The sequence below is a fragment of the Hemicordylus capensis genome, chromosome 1 (genome assembly GCF_027244095.1).
Source record: "Hemicordylus capensis ecotype Gifberg chromosome 1, rHemCap1.1.pri, whole genome shotgun sequence".
NCBI classification, from domain to species: Eukaryota; Metazoa; Chordata; class Lepidosauria; order Squamata; family Cordylidae; genus Hemicordylus; species Hemicordylus capensis.
The window spans coordinates 306421919-306448490 of NC_069657.1; the positions used below are offsets into that span (position 1 = coordinate 306421919).

A 26572-nucleotide genomic window follows, 5' to 3' on the forward strand; every position below is an offset into this window, starting at 1 on the left:
TACCTATTCTGGAAATCACAGTTGGTACAGAATGTGGAAGCCAGGTTGGTCTCCGAGTCATCTCAAAGAGACCATTTTACTCCTATATTAAAAGAACGACACTGGCTACTAATAAGCTTCCTGGCAAAGTACAAGGTGCTGGTTATTTATTTATTATTTCTTTATTACATTTCTATACCGCCCTATCCAAAGGCTCTGGGCGGTGTACAAGTGTATATAGGTTATATCCTATAAAGCCCTAAACAGCTTAGGCCCAGAGTATTTAAGAGAACGTCGTCTTCACTATGAGCCACATAACCCATTGAGATCATCCAGAGAGGTTCATCTGCAGTTGCCACCAACTTGTCTGCTGGCTACATAGGGACAGGCCTTCTCTGTTGCCACCCCAAGACTGCAGTGCACTCCCTGTGATTTTAAATTGTTTTAAGGTTTTAATTTCTGTTTTAATTTGTTTGATATTGTTTTAAACTGCCCAGCAATGGAAGATTGGGGCAGTATACTTACTTACTAAATAAATAAATACGAAACTGCACAGCAGTAACTCTGTTAAGTCTATAGCAGCAAAAACATTGAAGACACTTTAAAGACTAAGAGCTTTTCCAGGCAGCAATTAGTGCCGTATCTTTAAAGTTTCCACACAAGCTCCAAATGCCTTTATACTTATAGTCAACACGATCAAATAGGTTTCTGTGCTCCTTCCTAACTTAATCTTACTCTCATGCACATGCCAAGCAGGGATCTCTCAGAATGCAAGTACTGAGTGACAGGTAGTGCTGTGAAAATCTTACGAAGTTCCTGTTCAGCATATGGCCAGAGAGAAAGAACATGTTAGGAAAGAGCATGTAAGCCTACATGACTGTGTGGACTGTGAGTCAGTGGCGGCTGGTACTTACATCCCGTACTGCCGCATGTGAAAGCTATTCCCAGCAGTGGCGCACCACTCAGCACCCACGGCGGTGGAGGATTGACTCTGCCACTCAGCTGGCCTCCGTACATGTGTGGACATGTGTGGAAGCCATTGGCTGGCCACGTAAATGACCTCTGCCAGCTGAGTGGCAGAGCCAAACCTCTTCCGCAGAAGGTACTGGGTGGCACGCCGCTGCTGGGAAGAGCTTCCACTTGATGCAGTAGGAGACAAGTATGGGAGACAAGCACCTACTAACTTACACTAATAGGTGCTTCCCAACACCCACCCACTGCAGGCAGCGTTTGGAGCTTGCACTTTCAAAATTCTGCACTTGATTGCTGTCTGAAAAAGCCCTAACAGATGTATAAACATCTGTGTGTATAGAGATTGAGGAGAACCATCTCTGCAGCAGAAGGAAAAATGTCAGAAAAAATAAAAAGACATTGCAATGAATGAACAGATCAGCACATCCCTAACCACCACCTCTTTCAAACAAGATTGCAACCTGCCCTCCCTCAATGAAGTATTAATGATATAAAGTAGCCCAGCTCCAACAACCTCCCTACAAGATGAAATCAGCCATGTTAGGCAATGATTCAAAGAATAGGTGGTAGGCTATACTGCTCCAAGCAGCTTGTCCACATCCTCAGGAGCCACAAACTGAAACTCCACCAATCCAATCTCACAAGAGGGATTGCTGGACACCCCCCAACTGCCCCTGCAGAAATATTGGAGTCCACACATCAGCCCAAATGCATTAAATTTTATCTGCACAGAACTCATTGAATGCGTCACAGTGAGACATTCTTTCCAGAAACAGATTTTAAACAGAAGGGGTTTGAGTTAAACTCCTAACAATCTGGAACAGCTCTACTGGACAAGAACTTGCAGATGCAATACACACAGAATAAAATCTCTTCCTTGCTGCACGTATTGCCACAGCATATGCCTTCAGATGGGCTCTATGTTGTGTCTTATTGAATCCAAGTCCTCCTCCATTTGCATTCCAGTCGTCTCCCTTGCTGCTTCAGCTCCCGTAGCTCTTCCATATACCATGGAGCTGATTTTGGTCGGAAATGACGCTTAGGAGCGATTGTGTCTACTGACCTGGTAAGTTCTCTGTTCCAATTATCCACCAGCACATCAACAGAATCACTGGCAGAACCAACTCCGAAACCCTCCAAGGCCCTCTGGAATCCTACTAGATCCAACAGCCTTCTTGGGTGGACCATTCTAATAGGTCCACCACCCCAGCAGGGGTTAGACTTGACTGTGAATCCAACCTTAACCAGGAAGTGATCCCTCCATTACAATGGGGAGACTACAGGAGAATTTTACTCTTGATATCCATGATATTCTTTATGTATAAATCTATCGTTCTTGTACACCTTATTGCGCAAGCACAAACATGTTTGCACTAGCACAATGCTAGTCTGGAACTAGTACCAGACTTAGCGCAACTACCTAGTGCAACAGCCTTGCACTAGTGCAACATTCCCGCACAAGTCCAGTGTTGAGATATCAGCCATTGTTAATTAAAAAGGATAAAATGATTGTCCTACTGATGTGATCCATCTTGAGGGTCACAGGTCACAAACTGAAGATTAATAATCTAGTAAGACTTTGTTGAGGTAACATAAGATGATAATACAGTGCTGTTGCCAAATATCCAAGGATAACTAGCCTCAAATCCCATCCTTGAAACAAACCTACTATGTAGCATAAATCGAGTTATGTATACATGATACACACAAATCAAGCGTCATGAAGCACAACTAACAAGAACATTTATAATTTATTTTTGTAAATAATAAATTATTATTTATTATAATAATTTAGAGCAAGGATTGTAACTAACAAAGCGGATGCACATCACAGAACTATGGCCACACTTCCAAAGTACCGCAGTGTGGAGCACAATGGCAATATTCTCCAATTCCTGTTAACCCCAGAAATGCACTGTGCCAACTGAAAATATGTTCTACAGACTTGTAGAGCCCTCAGGTGGCACAGGCATCAGAGAAAACCATCTCCCCGCTCTCGTACTGTGCAGTGAGCAGCTAAGAAATCTTTCCACAGCATGGACTCATCTTCCTGGCACACATCCACTTCATTAGTTAGAATGGCAGCCACTTTTATTTTTACCTCACTTCAGCAAAATAGGCCCTAAAGTAGCTCTCTTGAATCTCACCTTCTGGCTCTTTCTGGAGACAGCCACGCATGACTATTGTGTAGTGCATAATTAGTAGCAGTGACAGTGGGTGGGAATTTCAATTTGCATCTGAATTGTAAAATGAATGGTCATGTCATTCCCATTCACAGTCTGTATAGCAGTTGGGATTGTATTGGATGTTTTACATCCAGATGTGATTTACAGTGTATCTGGATGTGCATTTAAATGTACATATGGTTCCTAATCCAGCAAGGAAATTTTCAGTTTTATCAGTCAGTCAAAGGAGCAGTCAAAGATTTATTTCTTAACTAATTAGGTTGTTACAAGACTTCACATCATTGCAAATAGATAAAATCAAAATTAACTAAAACTGGAATAGTCCAACAAACAAACATAGGGATATATAGGTTGTTCATATATTTAAAATCACATCTTGTTATATCCTAATATTTATTTATGTATTTAGTTATTTATTTCCATTCATATCCCACTCTTCCTCCAAGAAGTACATAGTGACGTTTCTCCTCACAACAAGCCTGTGAAGTAGGTTAGGCTGAGAGAGAAGTGACTGGCCCAGAGTCACCCAGCAAGGATCATGGCTGAATGGGGATGTGAACTTGGGTCTCCCCGGTCCTAGTCCAGCACTCTAACCACTACAGCATGCTGGCTTTGTTGCAGTGAATTTTGTTCTCTGTCTTTGTGGAGCTAAAGCACATCTTGAAGTTTAGAATTAAGTTCTCTTTAGACAGAAGATATATTGTTTTAACCTGTCATCAAAATTGACCAAACCATCTTACAGTGATTGAATAAATCCCACCTGGCATCATTATAAACATTGCAATGGATGATAATAAGGACAAATAATGACACTTGAGCTCAAATGTTGATCAGAAATGATCTTCCAGTAGCATCACTCAAGATATTGAATACACATAGTCGGCAATCTTAGTGTGGAATAGGCCTTCTATGGAGCAAAATATGTTGTTATTTATTTTTTTATTTTATTTAACCATTCTTGTATACCACCTCCTCCAAAGACTCTAGGTGGTGAACAATAACAATAGCTCTCTCTCTCTCTCTCTCTCTCTCTCTCTCTCTCTCTCTCTCTCTATATATATATATATATATATATATAATTTTTTTTAAGGGCAAAAGCCTGGCAGAAAAGGTAGGTCTTGAGAAGGGCCTTAATAGCCACTAAGGAGGGGGCTGAAAGAATCGGGGGGGAGGGTGTTCCAAAGAAGAGGGGTGGGCCCAGAGAAGGACCTCCTATGGGCCCAGGCACCGCACACTACACCAGGGTCCGGGACACTAAGGAGAGCCAACTGAGAACACCTCACAGGACAGGATACAACTGGCTGAGAGAGCTGAACCCAGAGATATACAGGTGCTAAGTCCATACGGGTTTTGTAGGTGAGAACCAGCACTTTAAATTGGACCCAGAAGCGTACAGGCAACCAGTGTAGTGACCATAAAAGAGGTGTAACACTATCAAATCTATGGCCATGAAGAGGCAAGCCTCTGCATTCTGTATTAGCTGAAGGTTCCAAATCATTTTCAAAGGCAACCCTAGGTAGAGCGAGTTACAGTAATACAAGCAGATAACAAAGGCATGAGTTACTGTTGCCAGGGCTTGCCGGTCAAGAAACGGCCATAACGGTGAACCAGCCAGCTGGCCAAAAGCACCCCTGGCCACGTCCTCTACGTGCTGTTCAAGCAGGAGCCACGAGTCCAGAAGGACCCCCAGATCACAAACTTTCTCTCTCAAGGGAAGTGCAACCTCATCAAGAGATAAACTCACACATGGCAGTTGGCCAGATTGCAAACTGAACAAGAGCAACTTGGTCTTGGAAGGATTAAACCTGAGCTTGTTTAGGCCCATCCAGGTCCTGGCAGCCTCTAGGCATTGAGCCAGCACATGAACAGTATCACCTGTTTGGCCAGGGGTAGAGATATAAAGCCGAGTATCATCAGCTTGCTTATTTGTTTGTTTGTTTGTTTATTTAACATATTTGTATACCACCCAAAACTCTGGGCAGTTTACAACAAAACAATAAAAACAACAGATAAAACGGATCAAACATTACAATAATTAAAATTTAAAATATTAAAACTATTAAAAACACAATTAAAACACAATATTGATGAAAAATTACCCCAAACTGATGGATAACCAGGCCCAGCAGCTTCATGTAGATGTTAAAGAGAATGGGAGCAAGGACCGAGCCCTGTGGAACCCCACAAGAAGGGGCCAGGGTGCAGAACACTCATCCCCAATCAACACCAATTGGAACCTTCCAGTGATATTGGGCCAGAAACACTGAAGAATAGTGCCCCCAAGGCCCAGCCCATTTAGGTGATCCAGAAGGATAACATGGTCAGTGGTATCGAAAGCCACTGAGAGAACAAGAAGAACCAAAGAGATGCACTTCCCACATCAAAGTTACAATAAAGGTCATTCAACAGGATGACCAATGCTGTTTCAGTGCTGTACTGCAACCTGAAACCTGACTGGCAAGGGTCCAGGAAATCAGTTTCCTCCAGGACTCTCATCAACTGAGCACAAACCATCTCCTCCAAAATCTTACCAAGAAAAGGAAGATTGGAGATGATGAAAATAACTTTTGAGAGCGTGTTCTGTTTTAATGAAACAAAGATCAAGAGGAAAAAATGATTTCCATATCTTAAATTCTTAGGTAATATTGTCAAGAAAAATAAAATCTACTCAGAGAGGCTATTCTCATGACCTTCAGAAACCAGGCTAAGGGAGCCCGGCCCGGCTTCTGCAAGCTGTGTGCTGCAACAGGAGCCACACGGCTCCCGGCAGCAAGCCCACATAATCGCACCCCCCCCCCAAACAAGGTTAGCGGAGCGTGCGCTCCGCTAACCCCATTACATGATCGTGTGTCTCCACAGTGTGGCTCCATGCTGCAGCGACTCATAAGGAGACCCCTGATGGGGTGGCAACAACAAGCCTTCCGTTGTCGGGGGGCTTGCCAGAATGTCCCATGCGCTCACACAGGGCATTCTGGGTGCCGGGAGGCCCCCGATCCCTGCCGCCCCAACTGGTTCCGTGACGTAGCCTGTAATCATGTTGGGGGCCAATCCGGCTGCCCCAGGCTAGCCGCCTCATCATCTGTGGGGAGACTGGATCAAGACTGCTTTCCCTGTGAAACCCCTTGCGGCTCTCCACACTACTCGTTCGGAGAGCCTCAGGGTTTTGCTGATATTGTTCTTCAGTCTTTGAAGATATTTTATTGATACGCCTTGCCAATATATAATATGTGCACTGGATGATGCTTAAAAATAGTTTGGAGAAGACTTAACGGGTAGTCACATGCACAGCCCAACCCAAGCTAGAGCAGCCCAGCTTGGGTTAGGCTGTGTATATGAAGTGCTGGGATCCATATGGATCCTGGCACTGGCTGCCCACCTGGCCCAGCACACCCTTAACCACAGCGCCATGGACATGAGTGTGCTCAGCCTCCTTGCAGCCTGAGTGGACACAGAGATGGGTGCCTAGAGTGCCCATCACATGGGGGTATTCCCCAAAGCACCGCGCTCGTAGCACGGTTCATTGTGGGATATGTGGATGCCAGGACGCATCATCTTGGTCTCTAGAGGTCTGCACTGCATGCAGCAATGCAGATTGTTTGGGAACGTGGTCCACACTTCCCACCACCACTGCAGGAGCGTCCAAGGGGAAGGCGCATTTTGCACATCCTTCAACCCTGCCTTCCCTCCCCACCTCCTAGTCGTGTGAATAACCTTAAAGTATTTCAAATGATCATATTCCCCAAATATCCTTTTGTGGGTAACTTGAAAGCAATAAGCTTAAACAGAAGATCAGCATCATATTGTTCCATATACCACTAGCCTTTAATCTAGAAAATAAAATAATGAAATAATAGATAATGAAATAATGTTCTTCATACTGATATACTGCAGATAGACAACAATAAAGATTATGTTATGTTTCAAGTACACCATGGTTCTTTCCTTTTCCTCCTTTCTGCTTGAATTTTTGATTCTTCAAATTGCAAATTAGTTGATAAAGCTCCTAATTTGTAACAATAAATAATTATTACAACTTGTAATAATATACTGTATACATTGTCATTATATTTAGTTTATTTATATTTATATATGAGAAAAAAGCAGCACATTTACAGCAGGGAAGAAAGAATAGGTGGGAAAGTAGAGATAAAATAAAAGAGAAAGAAGAAATGCGTCTCCTGGAACACTTCATTGTACCATGGAGAAACAAATGTAAGATTAGAAAGAAATAGAAAAATCATATATTTTGAAAACAATATATAGACCACACAAAGTACATTTTAAACTTGCACAAAAAGCTCTCTCATCTTGTCTCTCACACAACCATGCACCTTACAGGCTGATATACATATATAAATCACGTAGGCCCTTTCAGAATTTACACGAATTCTGAAAGTGGGATGGTTTCCTGGACATACTACATAGTTCAGACTCTTAGGACTTCAGATCACAATCCAGTACAGGGATAGAACACTCTGTGTATTGCTTTCAGGGGTCTTAAGTGCACTTAAAGGACCATCTGATATTACTGTAGCAATGCTGGAGCCACTGCTGCACATGTCTTTCCTGCACCACTCTGGAAGTATCTGGTGTTTCTGGATATCTTGGCAGGAGTCAGTTTGACAACCCTATAAGTAGCCCATTTGGCTATTTACTAGTAATATGTATAGAGGAGATTCTCACGATCCACTAAGGGAACCTAGCCCGCTTTTAGTGGATCATGCGCTGCCACGGGAGCCGCATGGCTGCCGGCAGCAAACTCTACTAATTTCCCCTCCCCTTAGCTGAGGTTAGTGGAGCGAGCGCTCTGCTAACTCGGGTTTTTTTATCGTGAGTTGCCGTGGCGCGGGTCCACACTGCAGCAACTCATGAGGAGACCCCCGGCGGGGAGGCTAAATGCAGCCTCCCGGCTCGGGGGTCTCTCCAGCATGCCCTGTGCGCTTGCAGGGCCCCGCGGCCCCCGAACTCCCCAGCCCCCGCTGGCTCTGTAATGGAGCTGGCAGTCGTGTGGGCGGCTGGTTCGGCAGCCCACAGCCAACTGACGGATCATCTGCAAGGAGAGCGGGCTAAGCCCGCTCTCCTCATAAACCTCATCTCGGTGGTTCCCACTGAGCGTGGGAACCGCCCTACTGTGTTTCTTGTGACAGCACAAAGGGCCTGCTCTATATTGGGTAGGCCACCACCTGTGCAGAGACTCCTAAGGGTTGGTGCACAATGCTGATACCATTGATGCCTACAGTATCTGGATTTCTCTGGCCAAAACTAATATGATGGGGAAAGACATCCAGATTCTAGTAAATTGCCTTGGTTTGATCCCCTGTGGTTTATGTGAAATATGTCTAGACTTAGGCCAGTAATGCAATCAAAATCAGGCCTTTTGATAATGCCATCGCTCCAATAAAAGGACTTGGCTTTAGAAGATTGATGGCATGTGTTATGGTATCTTCTTTCAGCTACCAGATGTTGGAGGTTTGCAAATGCTTCCAAATTAAGAGAGTCCTTCTAACAGAACTTGAAAATGATGGGCTTAACAAAGATTCAGCAGTCACATCCTACACCCATTATCACTAGATTTTCTGACATCACAAACAGGAGTATTTGTTTCTAGTAGGTTGGATTGGCTATCCCCCATATTTGACTGCTGTGAGTACTGGATTGTTTATAAGCTGGTGCTAAAATGATAAATAATTACAAAATTGTTCCTAAATAAACTGCATTTTGATCTTTAAAAAATCCAAGAACAGACCCTTGGAGAAAGGAATCAACTTTCAACAAATTCAGATGACTATAAAAAATATTTGGCATTCATTGTGATTAGTGTGCCATTCAAATAGATGGGAACAAAAGCAACTGTACTAGCACAGTTGAAATAATTTTATAGTGCTCAAAATGCAGCAAGTAATTTAAAGTCTTACAATGGAGAGTAAAATCCAGTTAGAGGAAGTTGTGAATATTTTTTTTAAGTACAAATGCAGTACAGCAAATCAAGAAATGTCACTGGTAATATATTGTACAAAGCAATGTCAGTCTTCACACACACACACACACACACACACACACACACCTGTGTGCACTGAGCTAGCCAGAATCAGATCAATAAATTTAACACCGACTGATTCATGCATGAATGAGTGCAATGCCCTTTATGCAGATAATTTTCATGGGATAAAACCATGTAGATTAGCTTTGGAGAAAATGTGTTTTCTGTAAAGCCCTGAAACTTGAAGAAAAGACCACAGGGAGAACTGCAAAGCATTGTGGCAGATGGCATCAGTCACTTAGAGAAAATATTTAGAGGGTCATATACACTCATCTACAATAAATGAGATGATAGCTGAGATGGCAGGAGTGAAAAGTCTTTCCTCTGACCATGTGCATCAGCAGGATGTTGGCAGATGATAAGTTCTATTTGTAAAAATACTGCTGCTGTTTTTTTCATGCAATCTTTCAGTCACACACCTTGAGGAAACAGCTCCCAGGAGTTTTACAAACCTCCTTGTCTCCAGCTTGGGAGAACTAGAAATAAATGTGGGAGGAAAAAGCCTTCTGGCTTTTTCTGGCTGGTAGAAATAACATTTCCATAGCTACATTTGGGAGTGAGGTTTGTCTACAGAGGATGCAGAGGTAGAGATTCCATATCATTTTCTTCAGACCAAAGAAAAACCCCAAACAACACAATACTATTGTAAGAAGGCTATTCACTAGGAAATGTTACTTCATTTACTATTTCCCATATTCCCTGCTGTGTTCCACTATGAGCAACACAAATATAAAGTTAAAATAATTTAAGTGAAAATATGTTTGTTTGTTTGTTTGTTTGTTTGTTTGTTCCATTTCTATACCACCCTTCCAAAAATGGCTTGGGGCAGTTTAGACAGAGAATTAATAAATAAATAAGATGGATCCCAAGGTCCCCAAAGGGCTCACAATCTAAAAAGAAACATAAGACAGACACCAGCAACAGTCACTGGAGGTACTATGCTGGGGCTGGATAGGGCCAGTTGCTCTCCCCCTGCTAAATAAAGAGAATCACCATGTTAAAAGGCAGCATTGAATTGCAGAAGGTCCTGGCACACAGCCCTGCACTAGGCCTCACAATGGTGCAGAAGATACCTTTCACCTGTGGAAAGGCGCCTTTGGCTCCAACCCTTTGTGCCCATAACCACATATTGCACTATTTATTTATTTTTAAGATTGTGAGCCCCTTGGGAAAGATCTATGAACGTATAGGGGAAATACTGTAAGATGGAATAGAGGGGTTGTCGAATGCACGAAATGTCAGTAGATGTAGTGATTTATTTTTTTTAAGGTGTAGGTATTAAACTGTCGTCAAATTGTCTCTTTAACTTGGAAGTTATGCTTTCTTGGGTGATGTGCAAATGACGTATGTTGTATCTGAATGAATTTGAAGCTGAATGTTGAGGAAAAAGAAACTCATTGAGGCTATTCACACGAGCAGCCCAACCCAGGGCTGCTTGTGTGGAGGGCGGCCAAGTCTGCTCGTGTGGAGCACCTATCCCAGTGCTTCTGCCTCCGCTAGCCTGACTTTTTAACTCGGCTGTTTACGGCGGTTAAACAAAGCTGGGGTTTAACCTCGGTGGGCGATTGTGTCCCCAATTGCCTCCAGGTCACAAGCCTTACCCGCAGCCTGTTGCCATTTCCAGCAGCAAGCCAGAGGGAAGGGTGCGGGGGACCATGGGATGCGGGAAGTCGGACATCCTCCCGTCCCCAGCTCTTGCCTTCACCATGCCTGATTGCTCATGTGGGTGCTCAGCAAGGGGAAGGCAAGAACGGCTGCCTCTCATCTGTTGGGAAGGCGGGCAAGCTCCCAGCCCACCCACCCCCGCAGCCCTCCAGAGCGGCGGCCAGCAGGTCGTGTGCACAGCCTCATTGTATAATTTAGATCTAATCCATGTGTTTCAACCATTTAGTAATATCAAGAATGAAACTTTGATCATATTGAGAAAGATATGGTAAGAAAGATGAATTCTGTAGCTGATTCATGTTAGAAAGTCTATGGTACAAGCCACAAATTTTTTTGTGCTTCACTGATTCAAAAGCCTATTGGCATGACCCAGCAGCTGTGCAGTATAACCATATACACTGATACGTCTGATTCAAGCAGTCATAACAGCTTTTAGCTAGGCTTCTACCTGTGTACCATGACTTGTAAAGGTGAAGTTGTGCCCTCGAGTCGGTGTCAACTCATGGCGCCCACAGTGCCCTGTGGTTGTCTTTGGTAGAATACAGGAGGGGTTTACCATTGCCAGCTCCTCTGCAGTATGAGATGGTGCCTTTCAGCATCTTCCTATATCACTGCCAAATATAGGTGTTTCTCTTAGTCTGAGAAACATACCAGTGGGGATTCGAACCGGCAACCTCACTAGTCAAGTCATTTCCCGCTGCGCCATTAGGTGACTTGTAACTCCTGTCTAAAAGCTATTGTGGCTGCACGAATCAGTCACAGGCCACACAGTCACTGACTCCCAAGCCACACAGTCGTCCCAGATTTCAGGTATGCCTGGGGTTTGCTGAAGCCTTGCTGTCTTTGCTGCTGGTGAGGATGAGTAGGATGCAAAGTGCAGGAGGCTTCTGAAGCTCTGAAGCTGAAATTCTAAGCCTAATTATACTGAAAGTTCCCGGTGGCCTTGCTCCCAAATAAACATAGGATTAGGTTCCAAATGTTTATAAGATTTTCTACAGGAAGATCATGGGAATTAATTGGTAATGATTTATATTCCATTTAGAACATCTCCTCCAAATTTTTTGTGCTTTTAATTTATGACTCCACTTTTCCTACTTTACAAATTTGGTTGGATAGGATTCAACATTAACTCTGTGTTCCTATGTTTTAAAACCATCTCTGAATTCTTGCCTCTTATATCTGAAAGGTGAGTCATGCTTATTCATCTAGCACATTGTTCGCTTGAAGTATATGTAATACAGCATATTAATCAGCCCCTTAATATGAAATGGAAATAGATAAAACCTTGGAGTGAAACTGAACATCATAATCATTTTTTTAAAAGTGATCATCAAACAAAGACAAAAGAATCTAACTGAGATAGCAGTGTTCTGCTATGTGTTAAGCTACTGCCAAAGAGAATAGTGAGACCCTCCGTATGGATAACTTATAGAAAGCCTTGATTGCCATCATAATCATCTTATTTATTTATTTATTTATTTATTTATTTATTTATGCAATTTACAAACAGTCTACCCGATGTTATTGACTGGATTTGGTACTTTAATTAGTGAGCCCTTTCCAAGGGTCTAGGATAACTAAAGAAAAATTAAAGATAACGTCATAATATTCATGCTGTCCCAAGTAGTGTGACTGATGTGTTGTACTTTTATTGATGCCTGAGGTGTCGAGATGGTGTTCAAGTTCTTTTGGTACTGCACCAAGGGCACCAACAATTATTGACACCACTATTGTTTTCTTTTTCTGAGCTGCTCAATTTCAATCTGAAGGTCCTTGTATTTAGTTATTTTCTCCAATTGTTTTTCATCAACTCGTCTATCCCCTGGGATTGCAATATCAGTTATCAGAACCCGATTCTTCTTTATGACTATCAGATCAGGCATATTGTGTGCTAAATGCCTATCTGTTTGTATTTGAATATTCCAAAGGATTTTTGTCTTTTCCTTTTCTGTGACCTTCTCAATCGGATGATTCCACCAATTCTTGTTTGCTGGCAATTTGTAATTCTTGCAAAAGTTTCAGTGGATCCAGAGGCGTAACTAGAGAAAACGGCGCCCAGGGCAAGCACTGAAATAAATTGCGCCCCCCCCCCCGAAATTGCACCCCCCCCGGCGGCGAGCCCTGAACACTCCAGCCGCCGACGCCGGCCTCACCCCGCCCCGTCCCCCCTGCTGCCCTTCGCTGGTGGGGTGGGTGATCTGCAGGTGGGGTGAGTGAGCAGGGGCCAGGGGTCCTACCGTCCTCCTTCCACCCCGCAGCGGCGGGCAGCAGCTACGACTGGAGTGTTCAGGGCTTGCCGTCTCCCTATGGGGGTCGCCCATGCCGCCGCGACCAGGGGCCCGGGGTCCTCCTTCCACCCCTGCAGGCGGCGGGGGGCGGCGGCTACGACTGGAGCGACGCCGAGGCCTGCCGTCCGGCCTGGCGTCGCTTCTCAACTGCGCCGCGTGCCTGCGTGCACCTGCGTGCAGCACAGTTGAGAAGCGACGCCGAGCCGGATGGCAGGCCTCGGCGTCGCTCCAGTCATAGCTGCCGCCCCCCGCCGCCTGCTGGGGTGGAAGGAGGACCCCTGGCCCCTGGTTGCGGCGGCATGGGCGACCCCCGTAGGGAGACGGCAAGCCCTGAACACTCCAGTCGTCTCCGTAGGGAGACGCGAGCGCGGCGGGAAAGGAAGGGGATCGGCGGGGGCACTTTTTGGCGCCCCCTACCAAGTGGCGCCCAGGGCACGTGCCCTGCCTGCCCCCCCTATCGTTACGCCCCTGAGTGGATCATTGCATCAATGTTGTTGTGTCTTTCCTTATAATCAGTCTGCACAATGATGATGATTTCTTCTTCCTTCTCCTCTTCTTCCTCTTCCTCCTCCTTCTTGATAGGCTAGTTATAGGTGCTTGATTAGACTATGGTTGGAGAAAGGTTATCATTTCTTTGCATTTTAATGATAAAGCCACTTTTCCTCATGGTGTATACATTTATTTCTCTCCCATTATCTTCTCTGGTCAGACAGATTTTTGTTGTGTTCCAGTGGGACAAAATAAGTATGTAAATTAATATGTAAACATTGCTATATCTTACCCTGTAATTGGGAAAATACATATGCTCTTACAAAACCCATTTACCCCAATTTAGCAAAAGTGAACCATATTAATTTAGCTCACAAACTGAGTCTTTTGTAGAGAAAAGGTTTCGGTTTCAGCACTTGAGCACATATATGGTAATTCTGCACCCCAGGTAAACCACTAAAAATGCATTTGGTGCAACTGGCAATGATAGCACTGACCACCTGTTTAAGGGGCCATTTCCTTCCACACAGATGATGGAGTTAGAGACGACAATGTTGATCATGGTCTCCATCCAGACATGTGTGTCCATAGCAATGGGCTGCTACCTGCCCAGCCAACCATCATTACAGTAACAGGGGTTTTCACCTGGGAGTGATGGAAACTGAATTCAAGAAATAGGAGGAGGATAGGATAGTGAGTGTATTTAGTCCCCATTCCTTCTAACAAGGTATTGACAAAGTAGACAGCAACAGCCTTCTGCATTGCATAGGCTCAAATGATGAATGTAAAATGTGTTTGATATATCCTGTTCTTTCTCTGGGAAGCACATGAGCAACACCTGTTTGAATGCATGCTCTAATGGGAACTCTTCCTTATTGTTAACTCCCAAATGACTAAATTCCCAAATATTAAAGATGAACTTTCTATTTTATAATGTTTTAAATAACTCTCTTAGTTTTAAATTTGTATAATGTTTCATACCTCTTTCAGCATCTTGAAAAAATTGTTTTGTTTGAATGTAATTTATTAACATCGATCATTAACCCAGATGAATAATCAATAACCCGGAGAGACCATATTATGCCTGTTTTGAAAAAGTTACACTGGCTGCCGATATGTTTCTGGGCAAAATACAAAGTGCTAGTTATTACCTTTAAAGCCCTGAATGGCTTAAGTCCGAGTTATCTAAGAAAGAGCCTTCTTCTACATGATACCCACAGCACGTTAAGGTCATCTGAGGAGGTCAGTCTCCAGTTGCCACCAGTTCGTCTGGTGGCAACGCAGAGGTGGGCCTTCTCTGTAGCTGCTCTTGGACTGTGGAATGCACTCCTGGCAGAAATTCGTAATTTGAGATCATTACTGTCCTTCAGGAGAGCCCTTAAACCCTATCTGTTTGGCCTGGCCTTCCAGGATTTTAAATGATTGACTAACTGTTTAAAATTGTTTTAAATTGTTGCCCTGATTTCCAGAGTTTTTAGTTATTTAATTGGAACATAGAAAACATAGGAAAGTGCCATATACTGAGTCAGACCATTGGTCTATCTAGCTCAGTATTGTCTTCACAGACTGGCAGTGGCTTCTCCAAAGTTGCAGGCAGGAATCTCTCTCAGCCCTATCTTGCCAGGGAGGGAACTTGAAACCTTCTGCTCTTCCCAGAGTGCCTTCATCCCCTGAGGGGAATATCTTGCAGTGCTCACACATCAAGTCTCCCATTCAGATGCAATCAGGGCAGACCCTGCTTAGCTATGGGGACAAGTCATGCTTGCTACCACAAGACCAGCTCTCCTCTCCTTAATTGGTTTTATTGTGTTTTAATAGTTTGTTTTTAATTGATAACTTGTTTTAATTGTTTTTATCATGCTGTAAACCGCCTTGAGCCAGTTTGGAATGGCGGTATATAAATCTAATAAACAAACAAACAAACATCTTTTAGTTAGCAGTTCTAAAACTGATGGCCAACATCCAGACTTAATAAGACACATGTGCTGTGAGCAAAGTTGCTCTAGTACATGATGACTGTGTAGCTGTGTAATGTCTCAGTGAAGCTGGAAATAATGCTTTTCCGCAAAAGTCCCCTGGAAGAGGCTTCACAGCAGGAGGTGCACCAGAATACAAACTCCAGCCTTAACACATCTGGATAGTGCAACAATCTTGCATAGTGCATCACATGTGTGGAAGTACTTCATTAGTCTGGATGTCAGCCAACATACAGGTGAAACTCGGAAAATTAGAATATCATGCAAAAGTCCATTAATTTCAGTAATGCAAATTAAAAGGTGAAACTGATATATGAGACAGACGCATTACATGCAAAGCGAGATAAGTCAAGCCTTAATTTGTTATCATTGTGATGATCATGGCATACAACTCATGAAAACCCCAAATCCACAATCCCAGAAAATTAGAATATTACATGGAACCAAGAAGACAAGGATTGTAGAATAGAACAATATCGGACCTCTGAAAAGTATACAGTGTACTGTGCTTGATTGGCCAGCAAACTCGCCTGACCTGACCCCATAGAGAATCTATGGGGCATTGCCAAGAGAAGGATGAGAGACATGAGACCAAACAATGCAGAATTGCTGAAGGCCGCTAATGAAGCATCCTGGTCTTCCATAATACCTCATCAGTGCCACAGGCTGCTAGCATCCATGCCACGCCACATGGAGGCAGTAATTGCTGCAAAAGGGGCCCAAACCAAGTACTGAATACATATGCATGCTTATACTTTTCAGAGGTCCGATATTGTTCTATTTTTCAATCCTTGTCTTCTTGGTTCCATGTAATATTCTAATTTTCTGAGATTGTGGATTTGGGGTTTTCATGAGCTGTACGCCATGATCATCACAATTATAACAAATTAAGGCTTGACTTATCTCGCTTTGCATGTAATGCGTCTGTCTCATATATCAGTTTCACCTTTTAATTTGCATTACTGAAATTAATGGACTTTTGCATGATATTCTAATTTTCCGAGTTTCACCTGTATATTAAAAACAGAGAGTGTGATCACAATAAGAAAATTGATTTAATATCTTTTGCATCCTATTGCTAAATTTATTTTTGAATAGTTAATTAACTATGATTGTTTTTAGACTAGGAAGTATAACTCAAAATTTATGTCGTAGTTTGTTTTTTTAAAACCCCAATGCCTTCTGATTCTCTAGAGTAAGAGACTAAAACCATGAGAATCTGATGGCCACAGCACGTACTGTGCAAATTTACCAAATATTATTTAGAGTGTTAATGATTAATGGTGTTAATTAATGAGGAAACTACTTTTAGTCATTTTAATGCCCTTACTAAAAGAAACTACTTATTGCTGAAACCAATGGAGAAGGAAGGCAATTTAAGCCATTTCAATAGCTTGAGTCCTAATAGAGTATGAACAAAATAAATAATGAACACAAAGGGCACAATCCAGCCACAGTTAGCATTTTAAAGTCTCATTGATTTCAGTGGAAGAGTTAAGCACATTCTAAAATGCATCTGTTCTGCTAGATTTTGGACAAGCTCTTTTATTGCAATTATCACATTAGTTTCCATCACAATTAAAGACAACTTATTTTTTTTCTGTATGCATGTTACTTTGTGCAGTCCTACAGCTTTCTCTAGCGCAGCAGCTATGACTTATTCATATGTGAAAGACTCCAGGAGCTTTAGAAAGGCCCTTATTGTTTCCTGAAATCAGTAGGTGTCAAATCTTTCATATGCATACATGGCTTTATGTAGGCACACCTTCAGCTGAGATCAACAGAATCCCTGAACAGAAAAACAAATCTAAATCAAATGCCCAAATTAGTTGGTGGTGCTGAATATGAGCATACAATTGTTGACAAATTTCCATGGCAGATTGCACAGCCCCTGGGGTTCAGAAAGAGACCTTTAATTCACCTTTGAAAAAATGAAGCCCTTGAAATAACACTTCTCAGTTTCAAGCCATAGCTCTACCACTCTGTCACTGGTGACTGTTCTTAGTCAACAATATGAAATGTATCATGCATGATGAAATAAGTAATAAGTAAATGTATTTGTATTAGCCATTGGACCTAACAAAGAAATAAAAATACCCTTTCACATTCTATAGGAAACACCAAGAAGCTGGACATAGTTACTACCTCTACGTACCCACCCACATCCCCCATTTCAGAAACGTGTAAGGCAACTATTTTCTGCCCACCCGTATTTGAAAATGTTGTTCAGGCACAGGCAGGACTTAACCACTTAAGGCAGTGTAGTGGATTTAAACCTTTGTCTCAGAGCCAGCTCACATGAGGAGACAGATTGATGAGTTATCTCTGTCGAGCTGCCTGAGTGGGCTTCCGTTTTAAAACGTTTTACGTTAGACCTTTGGTAGATTAAAATGCTGCCACCAGACACTCTTTTATCAGAGACTGGACAGCCTGGGATGGAGTTCCACAGCCTAGACTTCTCTCTTTATCTTGCTATTGGGCAAATATCAAAACCTTCCACATGTGTGGCTACACGTGGTGAGACAACAAGGCAGCCGCTTTAGCGGCCCTGCTGGAGTCATTTTCACTAGGGGCCCACCCTAGCCTTTCAGAATAAATCAAGCACTCTGTCGGACTTTTTAGAAAAGAAAAGAAAATGCTTTATTAAATTGCTACAAAACTAGTTTGGCTTATGTTCCAGCTTTTTGGTTACAGAGTATTTTGAAAACGGCCAGATATTTTAAGGCAGCACGTAGATAATTCAGTTATTCAGTTATGGGGTGGGGGGGAGGGTATTGGACCAGATATTGAGATATGCACAGCAACACCCACAAAGGAACAGAAATTCTAACACACGTTCTTAGTAAAACACTTTCTTTTGCCCTAAACTTCCGAAGCCACTAGCCTTGGTTTCTCTTCCCTTGGAAACTCACCAAATTCCCTGATAAGCTCAAGCCCCCTGCAATCTTGTCTTTCAAGAATCTGCAATCACTATCTTGGAGCAGATGCTGCTCACTCAGCACTTACCTTCCCTTGACTTCCTGCTTCTACTTCCCAGAAGCCCCAGTGACTCTCAAGTCCCACCCACCTGGTGGATTGATTGGTCAAGACCTGGGGGTCATCAGTCTGTCACTCAAGATAGGGGTTCATTTCCTATTAGCTCTATAGAAGGTGGGGAGGCTGGTCACCACATATCCCTCCTTAAATTGAGACAGGCAGCTGGAGACAGAGTTCACCATTCCTGTCTCAAAAGAGATGGAAATACAAAGTGGAACTTCGTAACTTAGCAATCTATACATATAAAACAGTACTAAACCACAACATTTCAAAATAACATTTGGAATTTCTCGTCCTTTGGCTTTCACCCTCCTCAAAGAGTTCCTTAAGTTCCCGTGAAGTCCTCAAAGTGACACCATTACAAGGCTTCCACTACGATATTGGTCTTCCCATGAATATGTTCTATTACAGTGGTTCACTTCCTATTACCTCTTTAGCGGGTGGGGAGGCTGGTCACCACAGGCAGAAACAGGAATTTTATATCCCTGTCAATTGGGCAAAGAGACACCTTTTAGAGTGGTACTTGGCAAAAACCAACTGTCCAGCCCAGCATAATATATCTCCAGTGAGTGTTGCTGTTGTCTTATTTCTGTGTTTTGTTATTGTTGTTTTAGATTTGTTAGATATGCCATTTTGCAGCAGGAAGCCATTTTATTAAATCTTTTGCTTTGTAGACCACTTTTAGAACCTTTTTTTGTGTTGAAAAGCAGTATACAAATATTTGAAATAATACTAATATTCCCACACACTTTATTTGGCTCAAAAGGAGCACAGGATACCTCAGTAGCTTGACGTCTTAAAGACTGTATTTTGTTGCATGTTCACACACATACAGAATGTCCATCCCTTGACAGTAAGGAACTAATGAATGAATTATTTATTTATCTATCATATTTTTATACCGCCTGATATGTACATCTCTAGGCGGTGTACAAAATTTAAAATAATATTTAAAAATCAGCACATTAAAATACCTGGAACAATTAAAACAGTAGCATAAAACAAAAACAGTAGCACAAAACAATTGTTAAAACAAATTATTAAAATTAATTCTGATTAAAAGCCTGTGAGAACAAGTCCTGAGGGTCTTCCTGAAAACAAACAGAGAATGAGATGCACTTGTTTCAGCAGGGAGCATATTCCAAAGCGCTGGGGCAGCCACAGAGAGAGCCCGGTCCTGGGTCGCCACCAAACAAGCCAGTGGCAACTGTTACGACCTCTCCAGAAGATCATAACAGGTGGTAGGGTTCATGACAAAGGAGGCACTCTTTTCAATACCCTGGTTATAGGTAATAACCAGCACCTTGTATTTAACATGGAAACATATCGGCAGCCAGTGCAGTTCCCTTAAAACCAGTGTTACATGGTCCCTTCGAGTTGTCCCAGAGACCAGTCTGGCTGCCGCATTCTGTACCAATTGTAGTTTCTAGACTGCATACAAAGGCACCCCACACAGAGTACATTACAGTAGTCAAGCGTGGAGGTTACCAGCATATGTACCACTGCTTTAAGGTCATTTACCTCCAGAAATGGACATAGCTGTCGTATGAGCTGAAGCTGATAAAAAGCACCCCTGGCCACTGCCTCAACCTGAGAAACCAGGGAGAGATTTGTGTCCAGGGGCACTCCCAAGCTACATACCTCATCTTTCAGGGGAAGTGTAACCCCATCCAGAACATGCAGATCTAAACCATCTTTCAGGTCCTGACCCCCCGCAGTCAGTACCTCCTTCTTATTTTGATTGACCTTAAGTTTGTTATCCCTCAGCTCATTACCTCCTCCAAGCAGTTTATAATTTATTTATTTATTTATTTATTTATTTACACAGTCAGACAGGTGTTATTGACTGGTTTGTTTTATACAGACATCGAGTCCTTCTCAAGGACCTGGGGTGGCTGAATTTTATTGTCAATGTTGTTGCTGTTATAGATATTGTCGCAGAATATAGGCTGTAACCAGTAAAGTTGCTTTTTGTAATTGGCTGGTGGTGATTTCTGTGGCCCCTATGGTGTTGAGGTGCTCTTCAAGGTCTTTTGGAACTGCAATTATTATTATTATTATTATTATTTCTTGTTTACACAGTCAGACAGGTGTTATTGACAGCTTTGTTTTATCCAGACATCGAGTCCTTCCCAAGGACCTGGGATGGTTGAATTTTATTGTCAATTGTTATAGATATCGTCGCAGAATATAGGCTGTTCCCAGTAAAGCTGCTTTTTGTAATTGGATGATGGTGATTTCTGTGACCCCTATGGTGTTGAGGTGCTCTTCAAGGTCTTTTGGAACTGCACCCAGGGCGCCAATTACCACTGGGATTATTTTGGTCTTTTTCTGAAACAGCCTTTCAATTTCAATTTGTAGATCTTTGTATTTTGTGATTTTTTCTATTTCTTCTTCTTCTTCTTCTTCTTCTTCTTCTTCTTCTTATTATTATTATTATTATTACATTTATATCCCACTCTTCTTCCAAGGAGCCCAGAGCGGTGTACTACATATTTGAGTTTCTCTTTCACAACAACCCTGTGAAGTAGGTTAGGCTGAGAGAGAAGTGACTGGCCCAGAGTCACCCAGCTAGTTTCATGGCTGAATGGGGATTTGAACTCGGGTCTCCCTGGTCCTAGTCCAGCACTCTAACCACTACACCATGCTGGCTCTGTTATTATTATGTATGAGAAGATTTATGTATGAGAAGAAATGCCATTTCCTGATGAGGTTGACATGGAGAAATAGATCTGGGTGTCATCAGCATATTGATAACACCCTGCACCAAACCTCCTGATGATCTCTCCCAGCGGTTTCATGTAGATGTTAAAGAGCATTGAGGACAGTATGGAGCCTTATGGAACTCCACACTTTAGTTCTCACTTTGCAGAACAGCAGTCTCCAAGTGACACCATCTGGAATCTACCAGAGAGGTAGGAACGGAACCACTGTATATCAGTGCCACTCAATCCCACCTCCCTCAGGCAGTCCAGAAGGATACCATGGTCAATGGTATCGAAAGGTGTAGAGAGATCCAAAGGGAGCAGCAGAGTCACAATCCCTCTGTCGATAGCCAGTTGGAGATCATCCATCAGGCTGACCAAGGCAGTCTCAACCCCATAGCCCACAGGAAAGCCAGTTTCAAATGGGTTTAGATAATCTGCATCATCCAAAACTGCCTGGAGCTGAGAAGCCAACACCCGCTCAGTCACCTTGCCCAACCATGGATGATTGGAAACAGGTCTGTAGTTAGCTAACTCTAAGGGATCCAATGCATGTTTCTTCAAAAGTGGTCTAATAGTAGCCTCCTTAAGATAAGGAGGCATCCTGCCCTCCCTCTGAGAAGCATTTATAATATTTACCAGACCCTCTCTGATAATATAATTACCAGATGAGATAAGCCAAGTTGGACAAGGGTCAAGAGAACAGGTTGTAGGACACACAGTCTGAAGTTTGTCCACTTCCTCAGGAGTCACAAACTGAAAATGAGCCAGTCTAATCCCAAAAGAGGAGTGGCTGGACACCTAGACTTTGCAGTAGCTGTGGAATCCAGCTCAGCCCAAAGGTATTTTATCCGCAAAAAAGTCATTAAAAGTCACAGCGAGTGACCAATGGTTCCAAGTTTAAATTCGAGGGGGTAGGGGACATACTATCCCCCTCACAACCCTGGACAACTGAGAACTGTTCAAGTTCGGTCACATTGGATGGTAGGTGTTGGTGGACTGCTATCCTCCCTGGATCTGGTCGGCCCTCCAAACTGGATGGAAGAGCAAGGAGGAAACTGGTAAGAGAGGTTACCAAGAGGCCAATGGCCACTCTGAAGGAGTTAAAGGACTTCATGGCAAAGAGTGGTTGTTCTGTGCATGTGGCAACAATTTCACGAGCACTCCACAGATGTGACTTGTTCGGGCGGGTCGCAAGGAGAAAGCCGCTTCTCAAGAAAGGCCACATTAAAGCTCGTTTGCGCTTTGCCAGAAGGCACCTTGAAGATTCTGATGCCAAATGGAAAAAGGTCTTATGGTCAGATGAGACCAAGATTGAACTATTTGGCCTCAACACCAAACAGTACACCTGGCGTAAATCCAACGCAGCTCACCATCCACAACACACCATACCTACAGTGAAGCATGGAGGTGGCAGCATCCTGTTCTGGGGGTGTTTCTCAGCCTCAGGGACTGGGGCGCTCGTTAGGGTAGAAGGAAAAATGGATTGGGCCAAATACTGTCAGATTCTGGAAGAAAACCTGCTACCCTCTGCCAGACAGTTGAGGATGGGCAGAAGATTCACCTTTCAACATGACAACGATCCGAAGCACACAGCAAAATTGACCACACAGTGGCTGAAGGAGAAAAAAGTGAACGTCCTCATGTGGCCCAGTCAGAGCCCAGACCTAAATCCCATAGAAAATCTGTGGAGAGATTTGAAGATAGCAGTCCACCAACACCTACCATCCAATGTGACCGAACTTGAACAGTTCTGTATGGAGGAGTGGGCAAATATTGCTCCGTCTAGATGTGCAAGGTTGATAGAGAAGTATCCCAACAGACTCAAGGCTGTTATTAAAGCAAAAGGTGGTTCAACAAAATATTGACATTGGGGGGGGGTGATCCTTTTTCATTCTCAGTAATTCTTGTTTTTTATTTCTGACACTTTTTCTGGACTGTAATTGTGATGTTTTTCAGTTGGATGTTATAGGTTGCATTGGATAAGTACAGCTGGTGAAGGGAATTTTCTTTGTGTTTTCATTTCAGGATGTAAGGGAACCAGAATTTAAGGTCTATCAAAGGGGGTGATTCTTTCCTATACCCACTGTAGATGTAGATCAAAAAGAGATGTAAGCATGTATGCATATGAGTGTGTTATTAGAGCTCTCACCCATTGAAGTAATATTAGTTTATGGTTTAACCAATTGATGAAATTTGCATATGTTGTATTTGAATAAGACAATAGTTCTAAAGGGGAAAAAATCATTGATTTCTTTATTTTAAATAATACACAGTTTTTCATCGCAAGCACCAAAGAGGGATTCTCTCTTATGTGAAAGTAAAATGCCTTTTCTAATACAGAGCTTTCCACCAGCAGGTTAAAATTAAAAATATTAACATTTTGTTTAAAATCTGCTGCCTAATTAATCTGAGACTTCTTAATCAATCAGGAGGGTTTTAATCAATAAATCTAACCAATAACTAAATCTTGCAGCCCTCATATAAAATGTTTATTCAATTAATTGGTTGAGAAATGTTGTTAAAAAGCAATATAGACAATCTGCAACTTCAGGCACACCTGTATGTTCTAATCTTCCTGGCATAATATGACACGGACTGCATTTTTGACACCCTCACCAATTAAAATTTCCCCAGACTAACTAAAATTGCTATTCATAAATTAAAGCTTTAGTTGACGACTCTAAATATTAAAGCAATTAAGAGTTTCAACCCTGGTATTATCATGATGCAGTTACTGAAATGCATGTGTAATAAAATGACAATGAACTGGACAGATAGTGAATGCTTTATAAAATATTGATAATTGGTTGTTCTGACATTTCTTATTCATATTTAAGCTCCAATTAAAATAAATTAATGGCTTTCCTGTCCTCCTACCTCGATTTTTGCCCACACACCTCTGGTTCTTGAGAACACACACATGTCTGGAATTCCAGTTGGACTCTTCTCCTACCTGGCTTTTGAGTGTAGGAACCAGCCCATAGTTTCCTTCTGGAGGTCCTAATCCACACATTAATTTGAGCTCCTGCACCTATCTGCTTAATCAAGGCATTAAGTAGCTTACAAAGTTATCCCATCATTATATAGCCATATCTTTTGTATAGAAGGACAGCCATATCCACTGATTCTCACTGTTCCAATAGATGATGTGCCTTCAGAGGCACTCTTACCCCCAGACCTTGGGGCTCTGGTCTGTGGCCTCCTCGGTCTGGGAGGGCCTCCAAAGGTCGAGGACTCCTGCAGCCACTCCGCATGCTGCTTCCATGCCCACCCCACTGGGCAGCTCCAGCGCACCTATACAAAAAACAACAACAACCACCCGCCACTGGGCAGCAGCGGCACTAGCTGCGGGGAAGGGAGGGGGGAGAAGGGGAGAGTTCCCCTTTAAGGAGATGTTTACCCAGGAGAAGGTGGGATGGAGAGGGTGGGATGGGGCGTGGCGGTGGTAGTTGCAGAGAGGGTGGGGCGGCAAGTAGGGGAGAGTTCTCTTTGTTACCCTCCAGGATGGGAGGCAGTGAGCTCCGTCCAGCTCTGCTCCCTCTTCCCAAGTGATGGCCTCTCTGCTGAGCAGCCTTCCTCCACATGGGGGAAGCACTGTTTTTAAAAACAGTGTGCAAAAGGGAAGAAACTTTCTCCTCACACACACACACCCCAACATTGCAACAGCAGGGCCTCTGAAGCCCTTCAGGTCCGGGCTCCGAAATGACTGGGTGCCTTCTGTATTGTTCTCTTAGTATCAAGCTGGTCTTGTAGTAGCAAGCATGACTTGTCCCCATCGCTAAGCAGGGTCTGCCCTGGTTGCATCTGAATGGGAGACTTGATGTGTGAGCACTGCAAGTTATTCCCCTCAGGGGTTGAAGCCGCTCTGGAAAGAGCAGAAGGTTTCAAGTTCCCTCCCTGGCTTCTCCAAGATAGGGCTGAGAGAGATTCCTGCCTGCAACCTTGGAGAAGCCGCTGCCAGTCTGTGAAGACAATACTGAGCTAGATAGACCAATGGTCTGACTTGGTATATGGCAGCTTCCTATGTTCCTATGTTCCCACCATGTTCTGGTGTTAACATACACATTGCTTCCCACTCCAAATGTCCTTTTTGTGTGCAGTTTTATTTATTTTATTTATTTATTTTTGCATTTTTATACCGCCTTTCGTTAAAATATAGCCCCAAGGCGGTTTACAAAAGTTAAAAACATACAATAAAAAGACAATAAAAACAACATGCTAAGAGTATAAAAACATATAAAAACAGGCATAAAACAATACAACAAATAAAAACACCCAGAAGCAGCAGTAAAAACGATTATGTAAAAGCCTGGGTAAAAAGTCAAGTCTTTACAAGCTTTCTAAAAGCCATGATGGAGTGCGAGGAACGAATGGCCACTGGGAGAGCATTCCAGAGTCTGGGGGCAGCAACAGAGAAGGCCCTGTCCCGAGTGCACGACAGCCGGGCCTCTCTCATTGTCGGCACCTGGAGCAGGGCCCCCTCAGATGTCCTCGTCAAGCGGGCAGCAACCCTTGGGAGCAGGCGGTCCCTCAAATACCGTTGTATCAGTTGTATACAGTTGTATCTTTGGTCTCTGTAAATAGCTGCCCTTTGTCCCAAAATGTTCCCAAATGCCTAAGAAATATAAACCCTTCCTCCTAACACCACTAGCACATCCACACGTTGGGGCTTTGCAGCTCTGCATGCCTAGCTGACCCTGTATATGGAACAAATAGTATTTGTCAGAGGCGCACCTAGGTATTGTTGGTGGCTAGACTTGAATGGCTTCGGACCCACCCCACCTTCGGTAAGTTAAAATTAAAAGTTAATTTTTTAAAAAAAGTTATATACCTCAATTTCCCCTAAAGGTCCAGGGAGGGGGGCCTCCCGCCATGTTGCCACCCCATCCCATCACTACCCCATGAAAACATCAAAAATTCTAGCCACACCATGGGGTGTGGGTGTGTGGGGTGAGCCGAGCAGGCCTCCCCCACCCCCGTGGTGGTGCCAGTAGGTAGGGTGGGGCTTGGGAGTGGCCGCTGGGCTCGACCATTCAGCCCAGTGGCCCTTGAGAACTGCAAGAAAGCTCCACCGAATGCTTCTTTGCAGTTTTCAAGGGCCGCAGGCCAAGCAGTCGATCCCAGCGGCTGCTCCTGAGCCCTGCTTCGCCTGTCGATGCCACCACGGGGATGGAGAAGGCCTGCTCAGCTCAGCCCCCACCTGTACACCCCCCCCCCCAGCCAAGAACCCCCG

General features: G+C 43.3%; 1 protein-coding gene across 12 annotated transcripts in view; it reads left to right on the forward strand.

Annotated features, from left to right (window-relative positions):
• KCNQ5 (potassium voltage-gated channel subfamily Q member 5) overlaps nt 1-26572 on the forward strand; it is a 576092-nt gene that overhangs the window by 399398 nt on the left and 150122 nt on the right. For 2 of the 12 annotated variants that reach the window (XM_053286876.1, XM_053286877.1), the window contains exon 3: nt 1918-2017. The exons of the other annotated variants lie outside the window; for them this stretch is intronic. The gene's annotated coding sequence lies outside the window, so the exon portion shown is untranslated. The remainder of the gene's footprint in view (nt 1-1917; nt 2018-26572) is intronic. 12 annotated transcript variants of the gene reach the window in all.